Source organism: Lissotriton vulgaris, chromosome 8 (assembly GCF_964263255.1).
Source record: "Lissotriton vulgaris chromosome 8, aLisVul1.2, whole genome shotgun sequence".
In the NCBI taxonomy this organism is placed as follows: domain Eukaryota; kingdom Metazoa; phylum Chordata; class Amphibia; order Caudata; family Salamandridae; genus Lissotriton; species Lissotriton vulgaris.
Window position 1 is genome coordinate 1,518,974,356 of NC_141696.1, and position 13,663 is coordinate 1,518,988,018.

The window sequence follows — 13,663 nt, forward strand, 5'->3', positions numbered from 1 at the left end:
CAGCTGTGTGGCAGGAGGGAGGGAACAGTGGTGGGATTAGTACAATTTTGTGCAACCTATGATACAGCGGCACAGTTTAGAACTATGCAGGAGCTACTAGGGGTACAGATGAATAGCTTACCACAGACCGCCACCACACCAACTTCCCCCACACACACCCCAGTGACCATGAAAATGCATTTTTGCAAAATAGGGTACTTTTCATTCGATTTGTATTATTCCAGATTCACACACACAAAAACAAGCATATATATATAAATGTACTAGGAATATTGCCTTGGTAGGTGCATGCCTTGCACCTACTGCCGAAACGCATTTGCCAGGTGTTTTAAACCTTTATCTATCTGGATGGTGGCAAATAAAACATTACCTGACCTGTCCACACGCTTGTGTCTGACCCGTTTCTTGGCAAAGAGGCTGGATTGGTGGTGTGTGTGTGTGTGTGTGTGTATGTGTATATATATATATATATATATATATATATATATATATATATATACACACACAAAACTTGCAGTTCCCAAATGCAGGAAGGACAAGTGGAGACCAAATCATTGGCAGCAGATGAATTTATTGAACAGCCTGCTCGCTGGGACTCCAGGGACAAGAGAAACAAATGCACCATCTGTCACAGCCAAACGCGTTTCGAGTAATAAACCTCTTCATCAATGGCTTGGTGGAGTGGCAAGGGGAAAGCATCCATCAGGCACCAAACACCTTTTATACATTTGATTGTCTTCCCGCCCTCGTGGGTGTGGCCTTCGGGCCTCCTGGGAGATGTAGTTCGTGCGTGCACTTAACCCTGGTCAAAATGTCCTGTAATCTAGGTGTCCTGTCACCCAGTCCCTGCTCCGCTGTGTGGTTGCTGTTCCCGCTGTGCGCAGACACCTTTACTGCATAGGTGCGTGCTCATTCTCCCACCGCTCGTAGCCAGCGTTATATATATGCAGGTCCACAATACGTAGCGCAGCTACGTGAAATGCACTCCCCTTGAAATATCAGGAATCAAAGAGTTCTCAGCAAAGTGCGCTTTTCCCAAAATCCATATTTATTTAAAGTGCAGCATCGTGATAAGTCATGGAATCACAAAACCCAACGCGTTTCAGCGAGGAAACTCGCCTTGATCACGGGTAGTTACAGATCCAATGGATAAACATTTAAATAAAGTTTCACGTGATAAGTGCAACATAAACAAAGGACTCATAGCTTGTATATATGGTGGCCATCTTTGAATGGAGTACACATATATTAGTCACACAGTTCAAATGAATAAATGTATGGTTCAAGGCACCTAATCATAAATCAAAAAACATTTGGCATGAATAAGTCCAATATTGCCACATATGTGTCACAACAAGCAAAGGGAATAATTAAGAAACGTTATATGCACATTTCAAAGTTCAATTGACATCATAACTTAGAAAACAACCGGTTTCTGTGTTCTCATTTAGATTCAGACTTCAAATAAAATTGCCCCGAAGCATCAATTTTTTGAGGTAGCCTCGCATGTTTAGACCCCCAGTGAGGTTTTGCATTCTGTCGTATTAATTTTTAAGGGTTAACCAACATACATTCTTTGTCTCTATTTGACTGTTAATTCTGTGGAAAATTTCACTATCCAACTTCTGTGAGTTGACTTGACAGAAAGGTGCCCACTACGTTTAGTGCATTGCATGCTACATGTGGAATCCCAAGTGAGATATAGTATATAAGGCAGTCATTCGTATCAATCCAAGTATATATAGGCTTAGGCGGATGTCACTCCCTGTGCATCATAACATAGTCAGTACCTATAAGTGAGACACAAAAGAAAAGAGAAGGTGCCAGTCAGAATCTATATCATGCATAACCAGAGACTAATAACTTAAGCTATGAGTTTTATACTGAGTGAGTGAAAGTGATGAAACAAAATTAAAATTACAGAATATATTTAAAAACAGCAGAAGGCGCGAAGTAGACTAAGGGCTAAGACTCATTTACATTTCTAGTCACATCCAAGGGAAATACCTAGGTAACCATACAGACAGCAGTTCACATTAATCCCCTAGATGCCATTTCATTTCTTCCTCCGAATTTAGACCCCTAGGCATCAGGGTATCGAGCTCAATGATGTACCTGTTCTCCATTTGCCTTAATTTGCGAATCTTGTCCCCACCTCTCCTCATGGCAGGGAGCTTGTCAATAACGAAGAACTTGAGCAAATTTCTGTTGCTCTTGTGTTGTTCCTCGAAATGACGTGCGATGGGCGAAGTTTGATCCTTGTTTTCAATGGATCTCATGTGTTCAAGGACACGTTTCTTAGCAGGGAACATTGTGCTCCCTACGTATTTCCTTGAACACGGGCATGTCAAAACATACATGCAATATTCAGATAAGCATGTTAGGTGTTTGTTAATAGGTTTTTCAACTGCTTCTACAGGAAAAAAGACTTTCTTGATGTTTTGACTATACCTGCAAGCTTTGCATTTCATGCAGGTATAGAAGCCCTTGATGTCACTTGGTTTGGTTGTGTTCATGCTTACCTCATTTTTGCTCAATTTGTCCTTGAGGGAATGTGCTTTTCTGTAGGTCATACTGGGATTCTCACCTAGGACTTCAATCAGAGTGGGTTCCGTTCTAAGAACATTCCAGTGGCATTTGAAAGTCTTAAATACTTGCCATGATTTGGAATGATAAGTAGAGATATGCCTTACCACTTCTGTTGTTTTTGCAGTTTCAAAATTTGCATTGGTAGTTAGCAGGGATCGGTGGCTGACTTCACTGGCCTTATTTAAAGCAGCATCTATGATTCAGGATTGATATCCCCTTTCAACAAAGCGCTTCCTCATGCATATACTTTCATTCCTGAAATCTTCTTCCGTACTACTAATTCGGAGGAATGCAAATCTTGAAACTGCAAAAACAACAGAAGCCGCCTTTGACACTGTATCCCACACCATTCTTATCCGGAGGCTTGGTGAGGCAGGCATTTCAGGCAGGGCGTTGGACTGGTTTCAGTCGTTCCTTTCGGAACGATCCTTGCAGGTGGTAGTGCCACCGTTTAGATCTAAGCCTCATGCCATCACCCAAGGAGTCCCGCAGGGCTCGGCGTTGAGCCCCACTCTCTTCAACCTTTACGTTCAACTGCTGGCGGAGGTTGCGAAGAGTTGGGGTCTCACAATGGTATCATACGCCGATGATACCCAGTTGGCGGTGGCCCTTAACAAGGATTCTGACCAACTGGCATCGAACTTTGCGGATGGTTTGAGGGCTGTTACTAGTTGGCTTACGGCCAACTGTTTACAGCTCAACGCCCTCAAAACCGAGGTGATGGTACTGGGGAAACATCCTGATCTGTGGGGTGCTAGCTGGTGGCCCAAGGAGCTGGGACCTCCTCCAAAACCTGTTTCTGAACTTAAAAATCTTGGCGTCTGGTTGGATTCTAAACTAACCTTCTCGTTCCATACTAAGAAGGTGGCATCTATGTGCTTCGGCATTTTACGTGGTTTGAGGCCTATCCTCAAATTTTTTGATGCCCCCACTCGCCAGATGGTGATTCAAGCTAGCGTATTATCGAGGCTCGATTACGCTAGCTCACTGTTTTTGGGCGCCAACCAGGCGGAAGTCCTGCGACTCCAACGGGTGCAGAATGCGGCAGCCAGGGCCCTGGTGGGCCTGCCGCGTTTCTGCTCAGCCCGCAGTACAATCTTCAAATTGCATTGGCTACCAGTAATTAGACGCATAGAGTTTAAGACCCTTTGTTTTGCGTTTAAAATTCTGAAAACTGACACTCCCGCCATCCTCCAGCACCTCCTGACTTCGTACACCCCTTCGCGCAGCCTTCGTTCTGCCGGCCAAAATCTGGCACTTGTTCCTCGTTTCCAAAAATGCAGACTAGGTGGCCGATCGTTCATGGTGCTGGCCTCCAAATTGTGGAACGCACTTCCTGTCCACATTCGCTCTTTAGAAGACCTCTTTGCCTTCATGAAAGCTGTTAAAACTTATTTTTTCCCTTTGTCTTATTAATTACCCCTTTTTTCTGTCTTGTTAGTTATGTTACCTTTTCAGATACAGCGCCGGGACGCCCCTTCGCTGGGGCAGCTGTGTGCTCAAAAATTCAATTAACATAACATAACATAACATATCACGTAAGTTTGCACAATATGTCCTAAGCAGTTTTTAAGAATAACAATTTATTTTTGTATTCAAACTGTTTTTAAGTATTTAACATATGCTTTTAAACTGAAACTGTATTACTCATATCATGGTTACAGATTTGCGGTATTTTGCACAGAACACAATTTTAATGATCTATGAACGGTACTTATCAAATTTATGCATTTATGCAGATATTATGTTATCTAAATATTGAATTAATTCAGCTATATTTACCAGCGTGTTACAACGTTGACATTTCAATGGAAATAGTATATTTTCCCTCGTTGTATATTTGCTCTATATATATGAAAACAGTACCTCTTCTTTTTTCGTTTGTCACATGATGTATCACTTGACTTGCACAAGCATTTGGAAAGTACAGGCATTGTGGGTAAACATTTGACTGTGAGCAAGGGCAACTCCCCGAAACGCGTCCGTTTAGCTGCTCAGTTTGCCTTGAATAAAACTACATTTTGCCTTACTGAGGATTCGTCTGGTCATCTGTTCTGGTCCTTTGGGCCAGGTTGCAGTCCTGGCTGTTTTTTATTTATATATATATATATATATATATATAACGCCATTCTTTCTCCACGGTTTGTCCGAAGAATAACGAGAGTGAGCCCAAAATTAGTGCCAATTTCTCGGTGATTTATTTAGTAATCACACCAGCCATCCGCCATAACGCGTTTCACCTCCCAAACGAGGCTTGATCACATGACGTTAGTTGAAACAGACAAGGGTCTTATATACACCAAAAAAGTAAAAGCGTCATTGCACTTAAAGTGACATGCACATTTAAAGATACATAATTGAGGGCAAGTGCCCGACTTATTCAATTCCAAAATTTCATTTATGTACAACGGTATAAAGTGCATTTCCGTAGCCTCGGTGCATAATATGATACGTCAATCCAAACACTCAATATCTAAAGAAAATTCATTGTGACCAATTCTAATATCAAAAATACATATATATACACATCTAATCTCTGCTACATATATACAATTTAATATACAAATAATGTACTACAAAAATATATACTTTTCCAATCCATCTGTCTATATACACTGAATTGATATCTACATATATACATTAAGTTCTGGTCATATATGTATCTCATTGAGGAAACTTCAAATGCATGTAATGACCTAGACTTAAAATTCAAAAAGCAATTGATTTTGGATAAGAGTGCAAAAGTAATTAGAGGCCCCTATACCGATATGTGTCGCAGAAAGTTTACGATGAACACTGTGCTTACATTAATGTGTAGGACCCTTGCTGGCAGCTGTGAATTATAACTTATTAAAAAATACAAATAAAGTGCCCGTGTTACCTAATGGTTAAAAAAATATAACATAAATTTATTTTCACAGAAACAGAGGTAGGAAGTACATATATATATATTCATACAAAGCGGCGTTCCAAGCGTGCTCTCAGTTGCAAATAATCCACGCTCACACCGTAGGTCTGTCAGCAAAGGTAGGGTTTATTCACGCCATAAGCCCTACGTGACGCGTTTCGCACTCCATGAGTGCTTGTTCACATAACGGAGTTAACAAAGTTAGCCGTATTAACTGTTTCCGTAATAACAACATAAATGACGGACTTACACACAAGACTGTTCAATGTAGCGCCATCTTGGAATGTTAGAATATACTCTCATTCTATTACTTAGTTTGTATAAACTACATTTGCTCGTATACAGTGTTATGATACAACTCACACACGTCATGGGTTGAACGAGAAATATCAACAGACTAAAACATTGAAATATATAGTTTGTATACAGTCTATAATGATCCTGATAGTCACATGTAGAAAGTACTGATGGCGTAAATGGACAGTCTAAATGTAAGTCTAGATGTGGACATGTAGCTGGATTAGTGCTGGCTTGGAACTGGGGAGGAGTCGACCTACGGGGTGTGGTCGCGTGCCTGCCTACCTACATAGGGGCGTGGATTACTGATAGTTGTGGTGATAGTAACCCTGTGCAGGCACGTAGGCCAGTTCGTCCAGTCAGCTGTATTGTACGGAATATATGGGGGCGAGCGATGTATATCGGAATAGCCCAATATCCGCCACCGGTAGGTGGAGTAAACACTAGATGGGAGCACCCAATGCATGACCCCAGCATATATTGTGTAATATAAGGAGGTGAGGTGAGAGTATATGACCCTGGATAGTGGGTAGGTACATCTATACAGTTTGACTGGTGGATGGAATAGGAATTGCCAGTTGCGTTAATAAATAACCCTGGATAGTGGGTGTACACATAGAAGTCCAGCACGAAAAGTACAGTTGTATATGGCAAAACGATATACATTATGTCAAATTGCATGTTAAACTAAGGAGGCTAAACTCTGAATACTCCATAATTTTTTTTTTTGAATAGGCCACAAAAAACCCCGTACTCCAATGTACCGTATCTGGCAAAAGAAAACACCGAACATAAAGTGCACATAGTGATCAGTCCAAAATAACAAATATAGGAACATACTTGGAGCGAAGAATGGAGAAAGCCAACGTTGAAAGGATTAGGGTGCAGTTGTCGCAAGCCTGAGTCAGAGTCCCTCCCTTTCAACCTGTTGGAGAGAGTACAAAGAGAGAATGTAAATGCACAATAATATCATCTATTTTCAAGTAATCAACAGTCATGTAAATGTACATTATATTCTTCATCAAGATTATGTCCTTTAGGAAAACGGGTACAGAGCCCTATGATATGTCTCGATTCCCGTTGTCTCAGTTTCAAAGCGCGGTTTCTACCTCTAGCAGAGAGGATCACCTGTTCAATGATATAGTATTTTAACAATTTGGCATTAGAAAAATAGTGACTCTCAAAATGGCGTGCAATTGGATATTGTTTATCCTTGTTAGTTATGGCTCTCGTATGTTCGAGTATTCGTTGTTTTGCCATTTTTGTTGTGCTCCCTATGTACTTCAAGTCACACGGACAAACCAATACCTAGACCACAAACATAGTAGTACAAGTTAAAAATTGCTTGATCACTTCCATTTTGCTTGTGCTGGGATTCCAGTGTTCCTTAACCATTTGGCTATTAGCACAAGCTTTGCAGTGACTGCAAGGGAAAACTCCGGGGAGATCGACCCCTCTGGGTGCACCCTCACTGATAATGTTGTGCACCAAGAGGTCACTCAAGTTGCGGCCCCTGCGATAGGTGATACTAGGTCTGGAAGGGACACTGTTTCCTATAACAGGATTGTTTTTAAGAATTTCCCAATTTCTGGTGATACTTTTTTTGATTTGTTTGTGGTTGCCATTGTAATTGAGGATGATGCGGGTTACATTCTCATCCTCCATTTTGTCATCATCTTTCTTGATGTTGTCGAGTAGGTCTTTACGTTCTACTTTCTTTACTCTATTGATGGCTTGTTTGATAACCCATTTGGGGTATCCTCTAGTTGTGAATCTTTCCACCATGAGTGTTTCTTCCATCCGGTAGTCTTCTATGGTGCTACAGTTTCTTTTTGCCCTGAGCAATTCACCGTAGGGAATACTCCACTTTAACGGTTCAGGGTGACTGCTCAGAGCGTGCAGAAGAGTATTTCCTGCTGTGGTTTTGTGGAAGAGTACGGTTTTGAGTTTCTTGTTCTGCACTTGCACTTTGGTGTCAAGATATTCAATCTCAAATTTGCTCATATTACTCGTAAGGGTAATATTACTGTTGTTGATGTTTAATTTAGAAATGAATTCTGTGGCTGTTTAATTTCCATTCCAAATAAGAAAAATATTGTCTATGTATCGTAGCCACATAGTGACTTTTTGGAAGTCTTCTTTCAGATCTGGTCTTTGTCTGGTGTCTGCCTCCCATTCTCCCATGAACAGGTTGGCAAAGCTCGGGGCAAAACATGTGCCCATCACTGTGCCATGCGTTTGGATGTAAATGTTATCATTGAACAGGAAAAAGTTATTCATTAGACAGTGTCTGATCATGTCCAATATCATAGTGGTATGCCCCAGATATTTGATGTTCCGGTTTTTTAAGAATCTGGCACATGCCTCAATCCCTTGTGTGGGCTCTATTGAGGTATATAATGAGCTCACATCAAGGGTAATGAGGAGCTGATTGCTTTCCCACTTGACATCCTTGATCTTGTTCAGGAAGTCTTTCGTGTCCCGTACGTATGTGGGTAGATTCTTCACATATTCTTGCAGAAAATAATCCACGTATCTGGAAATATTTTCCGGAACGCTCCCTCTAGACGAGATAATGGGTCTGCCGGGGGGATTAAGTTTACATTTGTGCACTTTCGGAAGTAAATATAAAATGGGAAGAACGGGGCAATCCCATTTGAGATAACAGTATTCTTCCCACTCAATCCATCCTTTGTCTTTCCAATCTGTGAGTTTATCCCAGATGGTGGTGATACTCAAATTGTATTCTGATCTATTGCTTCTTTTATAGGTTTTGGCATCATCTAATTGTCTAAGTGCTTCCTTTATGTACATAGCTTTGGGTAGAATGACAATGTTGCCACCCTTGTCTACCGGGCGGATGACAATGCTGTCATCTTCTGCTAGTTCTTTCATAGCTAGTTTCTCTGTTGAAGTTAGATTATGCTTGAAACCTTTCATTTTCTTGGGCCAATTCTGACTCCTGAATTGGAGGAGTTCCTTGCCCACCATTTCGTGAAAGGTGTCAATATTGTCATGGTACAATTTGGGGGTAAAGGTGGATCGTGGTTTGAATCTATTCCTGGTACTGCTGTCATGTTGTATTTCTAGTGCCTCTAGAATACGTTTGGCTTCCATACTTATTTCATGATAGTCTATTTCATTACTTATTTTATCAAGCGCCATTAAATTGTCCATATCCCCAATGATAAGATTTTCCTCTAACTCTCTGGGATTAACAGAATATTCATTCCTGCTCCTGGCCGGTTTCAATGTGTGCCATTTTCTAAGTTTTAGTTTGCGACAGAATTTAAAAAGATCGATCTTATCATCAACATAATTCATTGGAACCGCAGGGCAAAAGGAAAGACCTAGGCAGAGAGTAAGTTTGTCTTTAATATCAATGTCTCTTGTAGAAAGGTTAATAATAGAACGATTTACCTGGTTTTCATCCATCATTAGTACTTCTTGTTTTGGCCTTTCTTGTTTCCCACTTGACCTCGTGTTCGGTTTCCTCCTTTGTTTGTATTTCTTCCTCTTCTTATCCCAGTACCTCTTGGCCTTGCTCTTACGGGTGAGGGAGTCTGTTGGTTCTTGGCCTGTAGTCGTGCAGAAGCCCTGGTCGCTTGCCGGCTCTGATTCATGAGCCGGTACATCTCTAATAAATTGGGTTTTGCTTTTTGTGTTGTATCTTCTGCAGCCATTCCACTGCAAGTACTGTTGGTGGACTCCGAATTGTCACTGAGAGATGTGCTGGTGTATTCATCATCATCATTCACATCCTCATTGTCGGCTCCGATGTTATTGCCTTTTTGTTGAATCTCCTTGTAAAGATGATCATATTTCTTGGCATGAGTCAGTATTCTCCCTGACTCATAATCACCACAATCCCTGTGGAGTTTGTATTGTTTTCTTTTTTTGATATCATCTTCCAACGCTTTGAGTCTTAGTTTCATCTCGCCAATGTAGTCGACAATAACTTCTTGGTCTTGATGCTTGTTTAGCTCTTCTGCGATGTCTTCGATCTCTTTTTTAATTTTTACTCTGTCTGCCCAAGCATACTTCACCAGGATCTGCATCATGACTTTCGAACTTTGGGCAGAGTTTGCCGCCCAATCCTCCATCATTTGGGGATCACGGGATTCATAGGAGGAAGTGATGTAGATCCGTAGGCCTCTCGGAACCATGTTTTTCTCCAGGTAGTCCTCGAGAGATGTCGCTTCCCACCACTTTGAAACCTCATGTTTGTGGAGATTCTCGTATTTCCTCAAAAGCTCCATAATCCGTTTGTTCGCACTTACGGGCTTTGCTGTTGTTACGCCTTTGCCTGGTGCCCTGGCGAACAAAGAGTGCAGCTTCTCTTCTTTCTTTTTCTTCCTCCATTCCGGAACCTGGGATTGAACACTCAATCCCTTGACAGACACCGCACTGTCGGCGTGGACGTCGCAACACTCCGTGGGTATTAGGAGTTCCCCCTTGTCATCAATGTTTGTTAGAGATTTCGCTACAGTCTCTCTACTTGCAGAGCTGCAAGTACAGGCTACCTCGAGTAGCGTGAAATCCTAGTTGCCGCGTCTGGAACCCTCGGTCAGGACTAATGGAGTTTCAAATCACTCGGTCCCGAAGTTTTACTTCTCGTGTTATAGATTCAACACAAACAGTTCCGTTGCGGCTGTGATGACTGCGTAGATACCCTCAGTAATATCAATCCAAAGATCGCTTCTCTGGAGTATCCCTCGTCTGATGGGGGTGGCGTGCTGCCGGTGAAGCACCAGGCAATCATATACCATACAAAGCGGCGTTCCAAGCGTGCTCTCAGTTGCAAATAATCCACGCTCACACCGTAGGTCTGTCAGCAAAGGTAGGGTTTATTCACGCCATAAGCCCTACGTGACGCGTTTCGCACTGTCACGATTCAGCCACAGAGAGGGTGACTACAGGTCCCAGAATGCTAGTTGGTAGTCCCTCTTCACTGTCTACTACCTTCTTTTCCTCACTACTCTATATCAGTCCTCTGAATGCCTTACGCGGTGCTTGTCACCTGTATTCTTGCCGCTTGTCTATACGTGAAGCCAAACTATCCTGATTCCTGCTGATTCATTTGAGGTTACGTCTTATCACCATAGGACCTCGGGGATTCATTCTGTCTTAGCCGCATTTCATTCGGCGTTCTCTGTTCGTGGATACTCAGCGTGGTAGCTGTGCAAGTTCTGAGTTTCCTGCTGTTTGGGGAGCCGCGCTGAAACCCGCGGTAACTGCTGTTTGGAGAGACGCGCTGAGACCCGCGGTAACTGCTGTTTGGAGAGCCGCGCTGGAAACTGAAAGGTGTATCGCGCTGGGAGCCGTGTTGACATTGCAACAGAGTCGCGCTGAGAACCGCGGTAACTGCGGTGGGGAGAGCCGCGCTTGGACTCAAACATCAAGGTACACGGGGCGCAAAGCAAATGTTACCATGTTAGCCCTTAAAGCTCAATTCTAGTTTCCTCATTTGACTTGGCTAGCGGAGTGCTAGCAAAGGAAGAGGTTCTTGTTGTACTCCTCCTATTTTGGTTCAGCCTTGCCTTTGTGGATATTTTTTGGCACTTTGGAGTTGCCGAACATTTTTGTTTCTGGGGAGCCGTTGAGAGGCTCGGATTAAAGAACGGTTATCCTTTTTGTCTTGGATAAGATATATATAGAGAACTAGTATTCTCATCACTTGAGTTGAAGCAAGCTCACTTGGACTATACTTACAGCTAGAGACGCTTCTGGCCTTTTCTCTGCAAGTAGGGATCCTGGGCAGTTCCCTGTTTTTCTTTTCTTTACTTTACTTTATTTTTTCTATTTTTGCCCTTTTCTATCAGGATGACTGTGGGAGCCATATGATGTAAGTGGAGGTCCTTTTATTCCATAATTTGGAAGTGGTAGGGTACCTAGAAAGAGAGTGTGACTCCTATGTTTTTGTGTCTCTGTGCAGGTATCTACATACAGATCCACACTGGTCGTTCTCCTGTTGTCGAACACTGTAGATGGTTTCTGGCTACCACTCCGTTTTGTTTTATTTATCCACTTTTCCCCTTCCCTGGGTGGGGTCCTCATAGGCGAGTGTTTGCCTTATACTCGTCTGTGGCACCGTATCTAGGGAGGAGAAAACTTAGCTACAACATCGCTCCTGCTGTACCGGATCTCAAGGTTAGTCGTGACAGAGTGACAAGCCTACGGTCAACTACAGCCTGAGCGATGGAGACCGAGAATATCCTGTCTTCTATGTTAGAAGCCCTTAACGCTTTGCGAGTTGAAGTAGATGCCGTTAGAGGGGAAAATCATGAGATGAGGAAGGAAATGGGTACTCTACGACAAGAAGTAGCGGGAATAGCACGATCCAGTCCCACTGGTTCTAGGGGAGCCCATTATATCAGGGAAGCTACATTGCCTCCTCCAATGCAGACTCAGTCCCCCATTACTCAGGGAGGGCCAGGTCCTTCTACTATTCAGGTAGTGCAGCCAATCCAGTTACCATTGGCCCCTCCAGAAAGGTTCTTGGGGGATCCTAAGAAATTTAGTACATTCCTGGGTCAGTGCAGATTACATTTTATGTGCAAGCCTACTGTCTTTCCTGACGATCATTCCAAAACCGCTTTTATGTTGTCTTATTTAGGGGGGAACGCCGCTAGTTGGTCGTTTCCGCTCATTGAAAGAAAGGATCCCGTATTGGATGACTTTGAGGGGTTTTGTGAGGAAATGCGTAAACTCTTTGATCGCAAGGCACACATGTTATCATTAGACAGGGAACTGATTACATTGAAACAAGGAACACAAGACCTGTTGTCTTACATAACCAATTTCAATCGTCTTGTTGTTGAAACTGATTGGCCGTCCAAAAAGAGAATTTCCTTGTTTTATCAAGGATTAAGGGGAGAGTTGAAGGATGTGCTGGCTCAAGTGGTGACCTTGCCTACCACGTGTGAAGAATTAATAGACCTTACTGTGCAGCTGGATCATAGATTGCAAGAGCGAAGAGGAGATAAACACTGGTATGAACTTCGGTTTCCCACATCCAAATCTAAAGCAGCAGAAAGTGCAGCTACCCCCGACACCACTGAACCTATGCAAATAGGAGCGATAAGGGGTCCCTTAACTCCAGAGGAGCGAACCCGACGACGCAATCAGAAACTCTGCATGTATTGCGGTAAATCCGGACATTTCATCAGAGATTGCCGAGCAAAAACCAAGGGCACTCGAACTCTGTCTGCTGTGGATTATCCTCTCCATGTCTCGGGAAACGAGAACGCTCAAGCGAGTCCCAGACCCCTCGCTTGAGCCCAGAGTCAGAAAAAGAGGTCTACCATGCTGTAGCTAATACAATGCAGCCTGCTGTGCCCCACATGAACTTATGCGTTACCATACAATGGCCAGGGGAACAACCTGTGATGGTACATGCAATGATGGATAGTGGAGCAACGGGAAATTTCATAGATCTGCAATACGCCAAAAGATTGGGAGTCCCGTGTATTCAGAAAGAAACCCCTGAAGCGGTAAAGGCGGTGGATGGATCTGATTTAACCTCTGGACCTGTGTGCTTTCATACTAGCCAGTTGGTTATGCAAGTTGGTCAAAATCATCACGAATACATATCATTTGACTTAATAGACGCTCCTCAGTTTAAACTCATATTGGGAATGCCTTGGTTAACGCTACATGATCCTGTAGTACAATGGGCTGCTCGTACCATCACTTTAAGCTCAAAGTACTGCGCTGAACATTGTACCCTTCCTTGCCTCCATGAGACTATACGGATGGAAACCCCAGCAGGCTCATTGGCACAAGTAGGAAATCTCCTGGAAGTGAACGCCATCTCCACCCTTCCTGAGGTGTATAGTAAATACCAAGATGTCTTCAATGAGAAAGAAG

At 42.8% G+C, this 13,663-nt stretch overlaps 1 long non-coding RNA gene across 1 annotated transcript in view; it reads right to left on the bottom strand.

The window, feature by feature from the left end:
• Positions 1 to 1,286: 1,286 nt before the first annotated feature.
• Positions 1,287 to 13,663, bottom strand: part of LOC147699075 (uncharacterized) — a 59,770-nt gene continuing 47,393 nt past the window's right edge. Inside the window, exons 2-3 of the long non-coding RNA XR_015299247.1 lie at positions 6,635 to 6,719; positions 1,287 to 1,790 (exon numbers count right to left, since the gene is read on the bottom strand). This is a non-coding gene — a long non-coding RNA (uncharacterized LOC147699075). The remainder of the gene's footprint in view (positions 1,791 to 6,634; positions 6,720 to 13,663) is intronic.